This window comes from Sciurus vulgaris, assembly GCF_902686455.1.
Source record: "Sciurus vulgaris genome assembly, chromosome: 7".
Taxonomy (NCBI): domain Eukaryota; kingdom Metazoa; phylum Chordata; class Mammalia; order Rodentia; family Sciuridae; genus Sciurus; species Sciurus vulgaris.
Window position 1 is genome coordinate 119,063,863 of NC_136467.1, and position 17,354 is coordinate 119,081,216.

Below are 17,354 nucleotides of genomic sequence, written 5' to 3' on the forward strand. Positions count from 1 at the left end.
AGTCCCAAATCATCCTCTTGCAATTTCCCCTACATATTATGGATTGGGAGTGAGGCTGAAGGAAGCTTTACTCAGAGAGAGGTAGTCAAATTCTCTTTGATTAGGAGTAAAGAAATTATATTTCTATAGAAAAAGCAGTCATGAAACTCATTTGGAAAAACAAAGAGGCCCAGAATAGCCAAAGGAATCCTCAGTGAGAAAATTGAAGCAGGAAGCATAACAATAATAGACCTTAAATTATACTGTGGAGGGCTGGGGTTGTGCTCAGTGGTAGAGAAGATAGCTAGATAGCCTTTTCAACAAATGGTGCTGGGAAAACTGGAAATCCATATGTAGCAAAATGAAATTAACTCTTACCTGCACAAAACTCAACTCAAAATGAACAAGGACCTAGTCTTTAGACCAGAGACCCTCATGCCAAATCTCCATCATGTCGGCTTAGGACCTGAATTCCTCAACAAGACTCCTAAAGTACAAGAAGTAAGATCAAGAATTAATAAATACGGGGCTGGGGTTGTGGCTCAGTGAAAGAGCACTTGCCTAGCATGTGTGAGGCACTGGGTTCGATCCTCAGTACCACATATAAATAAAAATAAAGGTCCATTGACAATTAAAATATATTTTAAAAAAAGAAATTAATAAACGGACTGGTATCAAACTAAAAAGCTTCTTTACAGCAAAGGAAACAATCAAGAACATGAACAGAGAGACTACAGAGTGGGAGAAAATCTTTGCAACTTGCACCTCACAGCATTAATCTTCAGGATATAAAGAACTAAAAAAACTTAACCCCCTCCCCCAAAAAAATATAACCCAGTCATAAATGGGCAAAAGAACTGAACAGACACTTCATAGAAGAAGAAATACAAATGGCCAAAAAATATAGGAAAAAATGTTCAACATCCATAGCAATTAGAGAAATCAAATTAAAACTACACTGAGATTTCATCTCACTCTAGTCAGAATGGCAATTATCAAGAATACAAGTAACAATAAATATTGGCAAGAATGTGGGGAAAATGGTACATTCATACATTGCTGGTGGGACTGCAAATTGATGCAACCACTTTAGACAGCAGTATGGAGATTCCTCAGAAAACTTGGAATGGAATCACCTTGCTATACCACTCCTTGCTGTATGCCCAAAGGACTTAAAATCAGCACACTACAGTGACACAGCCACATCCATGTTTATAGCAGTTCACAATAGCTAAACTATGGAATCAACCTAGGTGCCCTTCAACAGATGAATGAATAGAGAAAATGTGGTATATGTACAGAATGGAATCTTACCCAGAAAGAAGAATGAAATCATGGCATTTGCTGATAAATGGTTGGAACTAGAGACTGTCAATCTAAATGAAATAAGCCAATCCCCAAAATCCAAAGGCTGAATGTTCTCTCTCATATGTGAATGCTAACTCACAGTAAGGTGGGGGAAAGAATTGAAGTTCATTGGATTAGACAAAAGGAAATAAAGGAAAGGGAGGGAAGATGGGAATAGGAAAGACAGTGGAATGAATCAAACATAACTTTCCTATGTTCCTATATGAACACATAACCAGTGTAACTCCACATCATGTACAACCACAAAAAATGGGATCCTAATTAGAATAAGCTATACTCTATGTATGTATAATATGTCAGAATACATACTACTGTCATATATAACTAAAAAGAAATAAAAATTTAAAAATAAAAAATTAGAAAATTAGATGAATACCCAAAGAAATTATATTTCTACTTGTAAATGTTCCTTTATTAAAGTTTTATATACTGAGGTTACGATATGTGATATTCATTCATTGACTTATTGACCAAATCTTTAAATATCTTTTCTGAGCCTACAGTGGTATACTAAAATAGAGTGTTCAGTCTTCTTTGAGTTGAATTTTAATGCACTATCCTAAGTAACTTTGAGAGTTACTGAGGAGAATAAAACATGATTTCTGCTTTCAAGGGGCTTACAATTTTATAGATGCAAAATAACTCTAATATAATCACGTGCATTGAGATAACAGAAGTACAGCTCTAGGAGTCTAATGGAATGAAGCCTGTATTTGAAGGGTTGATCAGGGAAGTCTTCCAGAACAAATTAATGCCAGACCTTGAACCACACCCAAGAATTTTTTAGACAGAAAGAGCAAGGAAATGTATTTCTGGCAAAAGTTAATGAGTGGGAAAGGATATATTTAGAGAATGGCAAGTACTTTTGTTTGGCTTAAATATAAGGTAGATGTAAGGGTAGTAGGAAAAAAAGTTGATATATAGGTTGAGGTCAGACTGTAGGATTTTGACAGTATCAAGCCAGTGGAAGTTGAGTTTAGATGACAGCTGATCACAAGGCTTGAAAGCTAGGAAGTTACCCAGCCTTAATGGTGCTTTAGAAGAATATTCTTAGAAGCCATGAGTAAAGTAGATTGGAAGGAGGGGTAGAGGGTGCAGAAAGATTAGAATTCAGAAAGCCTATTTGGAATTTACTGTAGCAAACTGAGATAGGTAGGTCCACTTTAAATATATGCAGTTCATTGTATGCCTGTTATACCTCAATACAGCTGTTTAAAGAAGGTAGGGGGGAAACAAGGTATGATAATATAAAGACCTGGATGTGGAAATAGAAAAGGTAGGTCAGATTGGAAAGGCATCTTGGATTAGAATCTACAGACATGGCAATTATGACTAAGTGGAGGAAGATGGAAAGAGAAAGTAAGAGTCAAAGATGATCAAGGTTTTAGGCTTTGATTATTTAGGAAAAGCATGAAGCCAGAATAGGAATGGACAAGTCAAGAGGAGAGAGAGGAGGTTCTTTTTGATGAATTGTTGAATCTCTTGGACATATTGAAGCTGAAATACCAGCGAGATATCAAAATGGCTTTGGGATGTAGGTGGAAATGTGGAATGGTGTGTTGTGTGATTAAGTCAGGTTTTCAGCTAAACCTGAACAATTGAAGTATGGGTAGAAGAAATTGCTTTACAATTTTTTTTTTCACTTTCTGTGGCCTGAGTTAAAGTTAAACTGTCCTTAATATTATTATTATTATTATTATTATCATTCTTCTCCTCCTCCTCCTTCTCCTCCTCCCGCTCCTCCTCTTTCTTCTTTCCTGTTCTTTTTTTGGTACCTGGGACACTTAACCACTGAGCCATATCCCCAGTCCTTTTTTATATTTTATTCAGAGACAGGGTCTCACTAAGTTGCGTAGGGCCTCGCTAAGTTGCTGAGACTGGCTTTGAACTTGCAATCCTCCTGCCTCAGCCTCCCAAGCCACTGGGAATATTCTTGATTAGTATCTTAATTGGCATTATGGCCTTATATGAGTAGAAATAATTTGTGGTTTTTTACATTGGATTTATTACTGAGGTATTTTATATACAGAGAGGTTGACAACATAAATTCAAAACAAATAAATACTTTTATGTGAAAATGATAGGCATCCTCTTTCCTAAGTGAGGAGGGAGGAAGTGAACAGTCTGACAATTTCTGGAACAGATAAAAGGGACAAAAAAATAGGATAAGGTCCTTTTCTATAGCACTTTCTGTGGTTTAGGGAAACTAAATAACTTCTGATTCTGCAATTTTTTTTTAAGTTTAATTCAGGACCACAAATAGGAAAAGCTGTCATTTGCATTTTGTGTCAATCTACTCTCACTAACATATTCTGATTTATTGAAATTTAATGGCTTCTGTATGTTGGCTTGGCTAAGCATAGACTTTTTTGTTGATTTTACTCTTGAATTTTGATGTTTTTAATTTATCAGCAATATAAGCTCCTCTGGGCATAAAGGGCATTCCAGATATTCTAGTTTTCTTAAAATTATAATTGAAAAAAGCCATATTTTAAAACAAGCAAACAGATACTTATTTCTAGCTCTGTTCATGCAGGGTGGCCATTCACTCCTTGTGTATTAGAACTGCCATACCCTACACATTTATCTTTTGACTTTTCTACCTTGGTTTTTGTATTTTAAATATATTAAGCCATTTCCAGATAAAGCATATATTCAAAATTAATACTTCACTTTTTTTAAATAACTGAATTACATAATCTGTATGGACAAAATTGTGCCCATAAAAATACTTTGCAGTTTTAGTTTACTACCATGAACCAACTACCACCAACAAAAGTCTCTTTTCCCTCTTTAAGAAGGGAAAAGATTGGAAAGCTTAGAGTTTCAATCAACTTTAAAGAGGTTGACATCACTACAGAATATATATATATTAAAAGAAGAATAAAGATTATTATGAACAACTGCTAGATAATAAATTAGATAACTTAGTAGTTACGGAAAAATTTATTAAAATGAAAAAAAAACACCTAAATCAATCAGGAAGAAATATATAATTGGAAATAACCACATATCTATTAAAGAAATAGAATTTAAGGCTAAAAGCTTTTCTACACAAAAGTTCAGATGGCTTTACTGGCAAATACTGCAAAATATTTAAGGAAGAAATGACATCGGTTCTACACAAACTCTTCTAGACTAAGGAGTCATTTCCCTGCAAATTAAAACAACACTGAAATTTCATCTCATTCTGAGAATGGCAATTACTGAGAATATAAGTAACAATAAATGCTGGTGAGGATGTGGGGGGAAAGGTTGACTCATACATTGCTGTTGGGACTGCAAATTGGTGCAACCACTGTGGAAAGCAGTATGGAGATTCCTCAGAAAACTTGGAATGGAACCACCATTTGACCCAGTTATCCCACTCCTTGATATATACTCAAAGTGCTTAAAATTAGCTCACTCCAGTGATATGGCCACATCAATGTTTATAGCAGCACGTTTCACAATAGTTAAGCTATGGAATTAGGTGCCTTTCAACAGATGAATGGATAAAGAAAATGTGGTAAACACGATGGAATATTACCCCAGAAAGAAGAATTAAATTATGGCATATGCCAGTAAATGGATGGAACTAGAAACTATCATGCTAAGTGAAATAAGCCAATCCTAAAAAAAGGAAGGCCAAATGTTCTCTCTGATATGTGGATGCTGATTCACAGTAGGAGGGTTTTGTGTGTGTGTGTGTGTGTGTGTGTGTTTCACCTGATTGGACAGGGCAGATTGGGGGAAGGAAGGAGGGATGGGACTGGAAGAAACAGTAGAATGAATTGGACAGAACTTCCATATGTTCATATATGAATACATGACCAGTGTAACTCCACATCATGTACAGCCAGGAAGTTATACTCCATGTATCTATGATATGTCAAAATACATTCTACCATCACGTATAACTAAAAAGAACAAATACAGGAGTCATATTTTCCAACTTATTCTGTGTCCAGAATTATTCTACTACTAAAATCAGAAGAAGATATTATATAAAAAGAAAATTATTGACCAGACATCCCACAAGGAACATAGATTAACAAATAGGATCCAGTAATCTATAAAAAGGACATTGTATTGTAATCAAGTGGGATTTTTTCCCCCGCTAGAATGCAAGGCTGGTTTAACATTTAAAAATATCTTTCAATGTAATGTACTATTTTAATAAGCTCTTACTTCTCTAGGGCTATCATAATAAAAAAAGCACAGACTAGGTGCTTAAATAACAGAAATTTATTCTCTCACGATTCTGAAGACTAGAAGTCCACGATCAAGGTGTTAACAAATTCGATTTTTTTCTGAAGTCTCTTTCCTTGACTTCTGTCTTCTTATGTGTGGCTGTCTGTGTTCTGATCACCTCTTTTTATAATAACACTGGTTACATGGATTTGGACTCACCCTAATGACCCAATGTTAACTACATTTGGTGACAGATGTAGTCACATGCTGAAATACTGGGGTCTAGGACTGCAAAATATAAATTTGGTAGAGGGCCCAATTGCATTCATAACAAACTAACGAACATGTGATCATTACAATAGAGGCAGAAAAAGAATTTTGTAAATTCTAACACCCATTCCCATAAATTAATATCAGCAAACAAGAAATAGAATAAAACTTCGTAAAACTGACAAAGGCTATCTGTAATATAATCAGCTAACTTAATACCTGATGGTATTAAGTTGAATACCTTGCATCCTTTCCCCTCAACATCAGAAATATGTCAGGAACATCCATTCTGCATTTAGCATTGTATTGGAAGTTCTAGCTAATGCAGTAAGGCAAGGAAGAGAACTAGAAGACACCCAAATTGTAGAGAAAGAAGCATAGTGATGCACACCTGTAATCCCAGCTATTCAGGAGACTTGAGGCCATCCTGGCAGTTTAAGTAGACCCTGACTCAAAATAAAAAGGGGTGGGGATGCACCTTGGTAGTAGAGCACTTGCTTAGCCTGTGTGGGGTTCAATCCTCAGTTCAATTAAAAAAAAAAAAAAAAAAAAACACCCAGATTCACTATGGTTAGAATGTCAGTTCTCTCTAAAATTATCTGTAGATTCAACACAATCCCAATTAAAATCCCAGCAGGTACTTTTGAATAAAAGGACAAGCTGATGCTAAAATTCATATGCAAATTTATAGAAGCTTAGGTTAGTCAAAACAACTTTGAAAAAGAACAAAATTAGAGGCCTAACATTATCTGACTTTAAGATTTATTATAAAACTACTCTAAGCAAAATAATATAGTATTGTTATAAAAGATAATATAACAGAATAGAGGGTCTAAAAGTAGACCCACACAGTTATGGACAGTTTATTTTTAAGAGAGGTGCAAAGACAGTTCAGTGGAGAAAGGAAAGCTTTTTTCAACACACGGATATTCATATAGAAAAATGAACTTCAATCCATACCTTTTTTCCATAGACAAAAATTAACTTAAATGGACTATTGATCTAAATGTAAAATCTAAAATTATAAAACTTGTATAGGGAAGAATAAAATATAAGACCTTGACTTAGGTGAAATTTTTTAGATATAGCACCAAAAGCATGATTCAAAAATGGAAAAAAAAATTGACAAATTGGACTTTATCAAATATAAAACCCTTGACTCCTCTTACTTTTTAGAGAATAAAAAGGTAAGTCACAAACTGGGGGAAAATACTTGCAAATCACAGATCAGATAAGTTAACTTGATTTTAGGATGTATAAAGAATGCTTACAATTTAATTGAAACAAAACAAAACCTCCCTCATTGGGAAAAGGGTATAGGTTTGATCTGAAACTTCACCAAAAAGAATATATAAATGGAAAATAAACATGTGAACAGATATTCAACATCATTAGTCATTAGGGAAGACAAATTAAAATACCAAAATAAGATAACCACTATAGCAAGACTGATCATACCTGATGTTGACCAGGACGTAAAAGGTGGTAACTCTCCTACTCTACTGGTGAGAATGTAAATGTATGACCACATTGGAAAACAGTCGGGCAGTTTCCTAAAAAGTAAAATATGTGTGTACATAAGATTCAGCTGTTTTACTCCTAGGTGTTATTCAGAAAAATAAAAGCTTGCCTCCACATAAAGATACACAAAAAGTTTCATAGTTTTCATGGTGGCTTCATTTTTAATATCCAGAACTGGAAACAGTACAAATGTCCAACTACAGATGGATGGAGAAACATATAGTGACACAAATTACATGCTGTAGAATACAGATTGAGCATCCTTTATATGACAGAACAAAATTTGAAATCCAAAACTTTTTGAGCACTGACAAGATTTTCAAAAACTTGGGAGCATTTTATATTTTGGATTAGGGCTTCTTAACCATGAAAGTTTATGCAGATATTCAAATACCTGAAAAACTTAAAAATTTGAAGCACTTCTGGTTCCAAGCATTTCAGATAAAGGATATTCAACCTGTGGTATTCAGCAATAAAAAGAATGAACTACTGATAACATAGAACAACCTGAATGAACTTCGGAATAATTATGTTGAGAGAAATAAGCCAAACCAAAGAATATATGTTATATGGTTAATTAACATAAAATTTTGGAAACCTTAAAATAATCTGTAGTGCCAGAAGGCCCTACAGATAGAGACAGGGATGAGGAGTAAGGAGGTATGGGAAGGAATCATTACAAAGGGGACCAAGGAAACTTTTGGAGGTGGTAGATGTGTTCTTTATCTCAATTGTAGTGATGGTTTTGTTTATCACAAATATTACCAGGTTCGTTGGGCATTGTGGCATACAATTGTAATCCCAGCTACTCAGGCAACTGAGGCAGTAGAATTTGAAGTTTGAGGCCAGGTTAGGTAACTTGGAAGACCCTGACTTAAAATAAAAAATGAAAAGGTCTGAGGCTATAGCTCAGTGATAGTGTTGCTGGGTTCAATCCCCAGCACCCATCACCACAAATAACCAGGTTATATACTTCAAATAAGTGTAATTTATTTCAGTGAAACTTCAATAATACCGTTAAAACAAAAACTCTATTTAAGAAAGGAATAGAATTATAAAAATCAGAGGTTTAATCAGCTTAGGAGAGATTGTTAGGACTCAAGGGTAGGTCTGACTTGCCTGAGGAATTCACACTAGAGACATCAAGGTCTATCTATGGCTATAAAACTGTGTGAGTCCTTTCCTTTACCTCCAGAAGATGAACAGAGTGAAGTAAAGACTGCACTTGACTAGAGTCTTTACTCAAGACTAGGGAGGTGAATTCCTGAAGAACAAAATTTCATTACTTTCACAGTTACGTGACAAATATTAAAGATTTCATCAGTTATTAAATTATCTAGCTTTTTTTATTTTTAAAGCCTTGACTCTGAAATGATAGTAACAAATTCTACTAGTTGGCTGAGTGTCTATATGGTATATGCAGAAGCATTTCTTTTTGTTTATTATAAATTTACTAGCTATTAGAGTATCCTATTGTTCTTATATTACACTGGTAAATTATTTTTCCTTTTCTCTTAGAAAGGGAAATAAATACACAACTGCAGTATGCATAATGATGTTTAGACTAATGTTGTACTAGCCAAAAAACAAATAGCAATGTGTTGTCAGCTTCCTGGGTAGAAATGACATAAGGGGCAGACTGGTTTTATTATCTCTCAGATCCAACTGGTAGGTGATTGCTGTGATATTGCTAAGTTGGAAAGGAAGAAAACACAAAATGTAAATACATAGAGAAACTCATGTAGAAATAAGATAGTTTGCATTTTCTTACTGTGGAAGATCTAAACGCACATCTTTAGAAGGTCAATGTTATAAAGAATTCTGCAAACATACCTCTCTGAAAAAAAATCATTATTAGCATTCATTCCCCATTGTATTAAATGAACTGTTTTGTTAATTGATATCTATATCAACTGATATTCTCGTTGATATCTTTATCATAAGTTAGCTTGAGATGATCCCCCAAAGATGATGAAACAACACAAAACTAAGGCTATCTATGTAGTGCTGCAAATGATAATAGACAGATCAATTCAGGAAGTAACAATAAGAAATAAAATGGTTCTTCTAAAGTCAAAGACTACATGTTGACCTCTACTTTAAAAGAATTTGGTTTTTGCAAACAATTATACTTGCAAATTAAATGTTCACCTGTGTAGTGCAAAATGGGTTCTTTGGCCAGAATTAGTCTTTAAACTTATCTCCTTCGGATTACCCATTATTATGAACACGATTTTCAACTGTGAATGTATATTGATAAGGGTAGGCTAAGCTATATTCTAGTAACTCAGCATAACAAAAATCTATTGAGTGAAATAAGCCCATTGACACTAGTCATGGACTGGAGATCAGGGATTTGGTTCCATAGTCTCTCAGGGACGTAGGCTGATGGAAGCTCCACTACTCTATAGCTGGGCATACCATCTAGAGGAGGCTCTTTGGTCACAGGGAAATCCAGAGTTGAAGAGTCGTGCACTAGCCTTTAAATTCTTCAGCTTAAAAGTGACACATTCCTTCACTCATATTCCACTAGCCAGGACCAACAACCTAGCTCCACCTAACTACAGGCTAAGGGAAGATGGTGGGGAGCTCATGAATATGCAGTGATAAAAGTGTTTGCTATAGAAGGGTGGTCAGACTTTTGTGTAACATCAACTCTGCTTTGGCTGACATTTTTGAAATAATACCTTAAATAGAAAATTTAATGTCATACAATTAAAGTATTCAACTGCTAAAGATGCTTTTAAAATTGTCTTTTATGTCACACTTAGATTTTTCTGTGTATTCTCATTTGTTAATAAGGAGAAGAGAAAGAGAATCAATGTATTCTTCAATTTACCATTATATATTTAAATGGTAAATTCCATTTTCCAAATAATCAAAACTACCCTGTTTGTGACCTTAAAGTGAAATTGTGTGTATGTTTGTATAGAAATGTTACTGTAGTGAAAACTCAAATGTTTTGAAAATTATTAAATTATTTCAGGTATCTTTGGGTAGGGAGTTTCTCCTATTAGGAATCTCTCCTTCCCATGTTTTGCTGAGTTATATTTACTTTCCAATAAAGCTAACCAGTTGAGAAGGAGAACCTTATATCCTGATAGAATTGTCTTGGGCTTTTGTTAAGCAATTTCTTAAGTCTTTTGGTAGAACCAGTCAAATGTGAAAGGAATCTGGGGTAGGGTGGCAGGGACTATTGGTTCCTTTGCATTTTTAGGAACTTCAGGGGTTTATTCATACTTGGATCATCCAGTCCAAAGGTACTCAATCTCAATTTAGCCAGTCATTTTGACCTATTACCTTGTAAACTTTTTCAATAAAAGGAAGGAACTCATTTTGTAGATTAAAAATAAGTAGAAAAGAGAATCCTCAGAATGGTTTTTGATAAAAAGCGATTCATTTAGAAACAAACATTTCAATGTGCTGTTTTGAATGGCTCCTTTTGGCTTGAAATGCTAATCGCTCATCATGACCTCTCTAAAATGCCCTGAAAGGTTCCACTGAGACAGCGGTCTCCTTAGGGTGCCTCTGCCTTACCTGTCCTCGCATGCCTTGTTCATTCCCATGTCACCTTCCCTCATGTACTCTGCTGTGTGAATCCACAATGCTTGTTACATGTCAGCCACCGGGATTTGTTAAATATAGGCCTGAAAAAGACCTGATGTGTGCTCTTGAAGAGTTACAGTCCAGGCGGGGAGAGAGGGAAATGGGCAAATTACAGTTCAGTGTAACGCTGGGGTGCTTAAGAGCTTGTTCCTGCACTCCCCTATTCTTTTCTGTCTCCTTTCTTATACGGTTTTGAGCTTTTAGTGCTCAAGTTTATCTCTTTGGACCAGACCTCTCCTTTGTGTTCCAGCTATTGATGTGGAGTCTCTTCTGGGATATCTTCTAGGCATTTCAGATTTCACCTGTCCCAGTGGAAATCTTGAATTTTCAGTCCTCCAGTCAGTTTTTATCCATCCCAGTAAATGTCACTGTTATCCATCCTGTTCTTTCATCCTCAAGCCTAGGAATCATTCTCGATCCTTTCATTTTCTTGCTCTCCCTGTTGTACTTCGTTGGCGAGTCCTGCTGGTTTTATCTCTGAATGCATCTTGAATCCCTCTGCTGTAGCTCTCTGCACTGCCTCCACTTCTGTTGACACCAGCAGGTTTCTTTCCCAGGTTGTAGCAGCCTTCTAACTGGTCTTCCTGCTGGTCTCTTCATGTATGTGGTCCCCAGACCAGTCATAAGTTAAAGAAGATCACATTACTCTCTTTGCTTAAAACCCTTCTGAGATCTCACCTTCAAACTCTTCCAAGGCCTTTTAAGACCTAAAATTTTAGGTCTACTTCCTCATCCTCTCATACCACATTCCACCTCCCTCACCGAGCTGCACATACATGGCACAGAATTTATATGTAGAATATATAAAGAACTTTCAAAATGCAACAATAAGTAAAACCATATTTTAAAAAAGGCCAAAGATTTTATTAGATAAACTTCATCAGAGATGATTCAGTTGACAACTAAGCACGTGTTGAGATGCTTGGCATGATTAGTCATTGAGGAAATGCAAATCAACCGTAAGGAGATAACAAAACTACCATAAGATACTACTGCACCCCTGTTAGAATGACTTTTTTTTTTTTTTTTTTTTCAGTGCTGGGGATAGAACTCAGGGACTTGTGCTTGCAATGCAAGCACTCTACCAACTGAGCTATCTCCCCAGCCCTAGAATGACTTTTAAAGCACAACCTGTGACACCAGGTCTTGGCAAGGATGGGAATTATTGGAATTCTCATATAATACTGGTAGGAATACAAAATGGTACAGCCATTTTAAAAAGCGGCTTGACAGTTTCTTATAAAGTAAGCATACAATTACATATGATCCAGCTATTCTAGTCCTTAGACAAATGAAAATTTAAGTTCATGCAGAAATTTTAAAAGAGTGTTTGCAGTAACATCATTAATAGTTGACAAATACTGTTTAACCTGAGTACTCTTCAGTTGGTAGCTGGATGAACAGACTGTGGCATATCTTTATTATGGAACACTGCGCAGCAGTGAGGATGAATGAACTACTGATAAACACACAGCATGGATGAATCTCAGGTGCTTCACACCAAGTGATAGAAGCAGGGTTCAAAAGGTTACATGCTGTCAGACTCCATTTACATGCCATTCTGTAAAAAGCAAAACTGCAGCAATGGAAGACAGATCAGTGTTTTCCAGGGATGCAGTTGGTGAGAATTTCACTACAAAATGATAATTCTAGGGCATGCTTTGGGATGATGGAACTATTTTGTGGTGGTTGTGGCAAGTACTTAAGTCTATGTTTTTTTCTTTACTGCATAGAACAGTACACTAAAATGGTAAATTTAACTATCTATAAATTTTAACATAAACATAAAATGAAAAGACCATGGGCAATACTGTGTAAGTCCTGGGCAAACCTTGACTTTGTCTATTTCATAATGAAGATTGTTTTATTCTTCTCTTAAGAAAAGACATGTCTGGGCTGGGGCTGTAGCTCAGTGGTAGAGCACTGCCTCACATGTATGAGGCACTGGGTTTGATCCTCAGTAAAATTTAAAAATAAAACACATAAGAGATATTGTGTCCATTTACAACTAAAAAAAAATTAAAAAAAAAAAGAAAAGAAAAGACATGTCTGGTTACAGGAAATGTTGGTTCCTCTTGGGCAGTCCAGATGGCAGCAACATTGAGTCTCCTCATTTTTTAAAAATTAGCTTTTGTTAAATGAGTGAGGTTTCATATTAATATTATTTCCAGAATAATTTTATATTCATGATGCTTTTTAAAAACCATTGTGGAAAAATTTTCAACTTGAATTTTTCTGAGAAAGGGATGATTTCCATGGTTTCTAACCCACCATTCCATATGTGAACATTAAAACTCTTTAACCTCAGAAATAGACTAATAAGGTATATAATAAAATATTTCCCCTATTTTTTAATACTTTGTGCTCATCTCTAATAAAACAGCTCTGTACACCAGGACATGAACGTTGAGTTAACATTTATCAGACACTGTTTTATACTTTAACTTCATTATATTTTATAGCAATCCATTGTGTAAGTGTTAGGTTAATTACTTGAGACCCAGACCTACTTGCTTGAAGAATTTTCATTTTGAAGAACATCAGAGTCATTATTCACTGCACCTTTTGATCACCTTTGAAGAACTTCGTGGCATTTATTTTTCTGTTATCTCCCTCAGCAAAGGGGAACCATGTTTTGTCCTGCCAAAGCATGACTTGGTGGTACAGCAGGTACAGCATAAACCATTCATGTTTTATGAATATGTGGAGTTCAGGGCCGGGCTGTGGATGTGTCGGCAACATTCCTGTTATCCCATTTTTTGAATTGGTTCTTTTTAGTTATACATGACAGTAGAATCCATTTCAATAAAATTATACCAGCATGAAATATGTCTTACTGTAATTAGGACCCCATGCTTGTAGGTATACTGATGGTGGGATTCACTTAGGTATTTTCATATATGTACGTAGAAAAATTATGTTAGATTCATTCAACTCTCTTTCCTATTCCTGTTTCCCCCTCTCTTCCCTTCATTCCCCTTTGTTGAACTTCTCTACCCCCCAACCCTTTATTGTGATTTAGCTTCCACATATCAGCAAAACCATTGCTTATTTCACTTAGCATGGGGATTGGCTTATTTCACTTAGCATGATAGTCTCCAGATCCATCCATTAACTGGCAAATGTCATAAAGTCATTCTTCTTTTTGGCTGAGTAATTTCCCATTGTGTATATATACCACAGTTTATCTGCTGAAGGGCACCAAGGTTGACTCCATAGCCTAGCTATTGTGAATTGTGCTGCTGTAAACATCGATGTGAAGCCTATCCCATTTTCTGATGTTTTCTTCCAAAAAACAGCTTGATTTATTTAAATAGCAGTTATTGCAATTGTAGCATTTAATTCCCTCTGTTCTCTTCTCTACCCATTTGGGGTGATATGCAAGAGGACATTTGATGTTCTAGTGAATATCATCCGAATGTGGAAGAGTGAAGGAGGGAACATTCTTCATACTCAGTCTACCCAGTTGTCAGGCTGTCCTCAGCCAGAGGGTGGTACTGAAGCCACATTCTCGTCTACATCGTATTAGTTCTTTTAAAACTTGTCATTTAAGTACTATAAAACCAAATATTTAAGAGCACTCTGGGTGTTTACTTTGCTGAGCTGTACTGTTGGTTTTGTTGTTTTATGGAATGCTGTAAGGAGTCCATTGTTAATCACGTTCTAACCCTATAAAATATGTAACAAGCTGCTAAACAGAATGATGACAGCAGACAGAGAACAGAGTTTCATTTGAATTCATGCAAATGCAGAGGTTTCCCAGAAAGCCATTTTTAAAGTATGAGCCACATTTTGAAAATAAAACAAAGAATAACGCCTTGGAGTAGAAATCTGTAATGAAACCCATAATAGCTGAAAGAGTACAATAAATTCTGTGGGGAGAGCTTTCCATTTTCTGTTCCTTTTCAAATTCTAATACTAAACTCTATTAGTAGTCTGTATAAAATGATGAGACATGAAGCCCTGCTGGTGTAAAACTATTACTAATCTGTTACTTTGCATAAATTTTCACTCAAACGATTGTCTGTGGTCTTCTTATGAAGGACCTGTTACACGCTTTCCAGCTAAACAGATGAGACCTATTAACTGTCTTCTTTGAATTGAATGGTGTTGGAATTCGCAGGCATTGCATTTTTTACAAGTTGGGAAAAGAAAGGTGCCACATCCAGGGAACACAGGGTATTTACTCAGGACAGAGACCTGTATTCTTATGGGAATTGATGTCCTTTTCATCATTTTCAGTATCAGATTAATGAAAGACAGACAATTTTACTCTTCTTTTAAAAGTAAGTATATTCTAAAATGATTACCTTCCTACACCTAGGTCACCTCATTGTTTTACTTTCAATAGTTGTAACAATAAGAAGTTTATCACTTCCTCCCCCATAAACTTGGTCTTCCCTATTTCAACTCATGGCACCCTTTTTGTTTCTTGGTCAACACAGACTTACAATTAAAATCAACTTTGATTCTTTTTCCTCTTCCTTCTTGTGTTTAAGCCGTCATCAAGTTCTTTTGATTAATCTTTCATAATTTCCCTTATGCTATTCTCCATCACTTTTTCTATTCCCCTTGCCAGCATCCTAATGCAGAGACCATTATGGCCTTGTGCCTAAATTATTACATCTTTAATTGGTTTGCCAACCTCCAGTTAATTCCCTTCCAATCCATCCTGAATACCACCACTACATTTATCTTACTAAAACATGGCTTTCTTAAACATAGCAATTTCAAAGTTTGCAAATGATTGCAATAATAATTGAAGCTATTAGTGTTATTAAGAGACAGCATAGTGTTGTAATATGTTGGCTTTGGAACCAGATAGTCATGGGTTAGTCTCTCAGATTAATCCCTTAGCAGTAGTCCGACCTTAGGGAATGAGTTATTGACCTTCCTGAGCTTCATGGTTCTCATTTGAAAATTGGGAGAATGATATTATAGTTGTTATGAAGAATAACCACAATATGTAAAATACATAGCTTAGTGGGTTTAATTAGTGATAGTTATTGCCAGTAGAAATATTGGTGCTATTATCTGTAGGACAAAATGGAGAAAGGGAGCAGAGAGAAGAGAACCAGGGGAATACCTCCTGTTAGAAAACATCAGGGGAAGAGCCATTCCACATCAATAAATGCTTTGGAAAGAATGGGCATCTTTAAAAACTTACATTTCTTCTAATGTTTACATTTATAAATGCATCTAGGTCTTTTTTCCTCAAATTGACTATATATGGTATTTTTCAGGTACATGAAGTAAAACTCCTTTGCAAACCCAAGAATTGTAGATCATTAGTTTTTTTTTTTTTTTAAGTTGTTGATGGACCATTATTGTATTTATTTATTTCTATGTGGTGCTGAGAATCAAACCCAGTGCCTCACACATGCCAGGCAAGCACACTACCACTGAGCCACACCCCCAGCCCCAGACCATTAGTTTTGACAATTAGAAATTTAATGCTGCTTTCCACAGTGCAGTTTCACATAGAGCAGTTAGTGCCAGAAAGGAATGAGAAAGAGGGATGGCAGGAGAGAAGTGATTGAGGAGGAAGCAAGAGCATTTGGCAACAAGTGCCAGTGAGTGAGAAAATCGAGGTTGAAAAGTGGAGGCAGACAGTGGTGACATTTCACCCAGGAAGCTTAGGGCGAAACAGAAATGAAATAGAGTATTAGTAAGGGGCTACCGGGGTGAGGGGAGGCCTTTCCACTGCAGGCTGGACAGTCTTTAGAAGAGAGGAAGGAGCAGTGTTAAGGGTAAGTGTGGAAGCAGGGACTCCCGATTGGAGGACGAATGACACAATTTATTCTTCATAGCCTTGGGCACTGTCTCTTGGGCACTATTGTTATTGTCAAGGGTGGCCACCATGCCACCCTTGTCCACAAGGGTGGACACCATGTGTCAGAGAAAAGAAATGGAGTTGTTGGGCGTGGGGTTGTGGCTCAGTGGTAGAGCACTTACCTGGCACATGTGGGGTACTGGGTTCAATCCTTAGTACCACATATAAATAAATAAAGGTATTGTGTCCATCTACCACCAAAAAATATTTTTAAAAAAATAGAGTTGTTGCTCTTTGCTTCTCTTTTGCTACTCTGGATCATTAAGATCTTTGAGGAATCTCAAAATGTTTGCCATTTGCAAAAGTTTTGAGGTAGGCATTGGACATTAGTGGAAGTTTAAGAGTTGACCGCAGACACTGTTTGATAGATCTGTTTGTGAAAATGCCTTACTGTCTGAAAACCCAAAGGAAAGGGGCAGGTACTCATCAGTGAGTTTGATCCAAGATTTATCGAAATTTTGGTCTGTTTAAGCACTGTGCTAGAGCTGCCTTCGAAGAACTTAGACCTAGGTAAGCATAAAATATCCACCACATAAGGCACTTATGCAGTCAGCAAATACTTGTTGGGTTATGTTTATAACACAGTATTTACCAACGTCTGTGC

The 17,354-nt window shown here is 36.0% G+C and overlaps 1 protein-coding gene and 1 long non-coding RNA gene across 2 annotated transcripts in view; both read left to right on the top strand.

Moving 5' to 3' along the window:
- The window catches only part of LOC306666351, a 28,370-nt gene extending 19,087 nt beyond the window's left edge, over nucleotides 1-9,283 (top strand). Inside the window, exon 2 of the long non-coding RNA XR_013765278.1 lies at nucleotides 1,247-9,283. This is a non-coding gene — a long non-coding RNA (uncharacterized lncRNA). The remainder of the gene's footprint in view (nucleotides 1-1,246) is intronic.
- Nucleotides 1-17,354, top strand: part of BTBD9 (BTB domain containing 9) — a 447,416-nt gene that overhangs the window by 152,101 nt on the left and 277,961 nt on the right.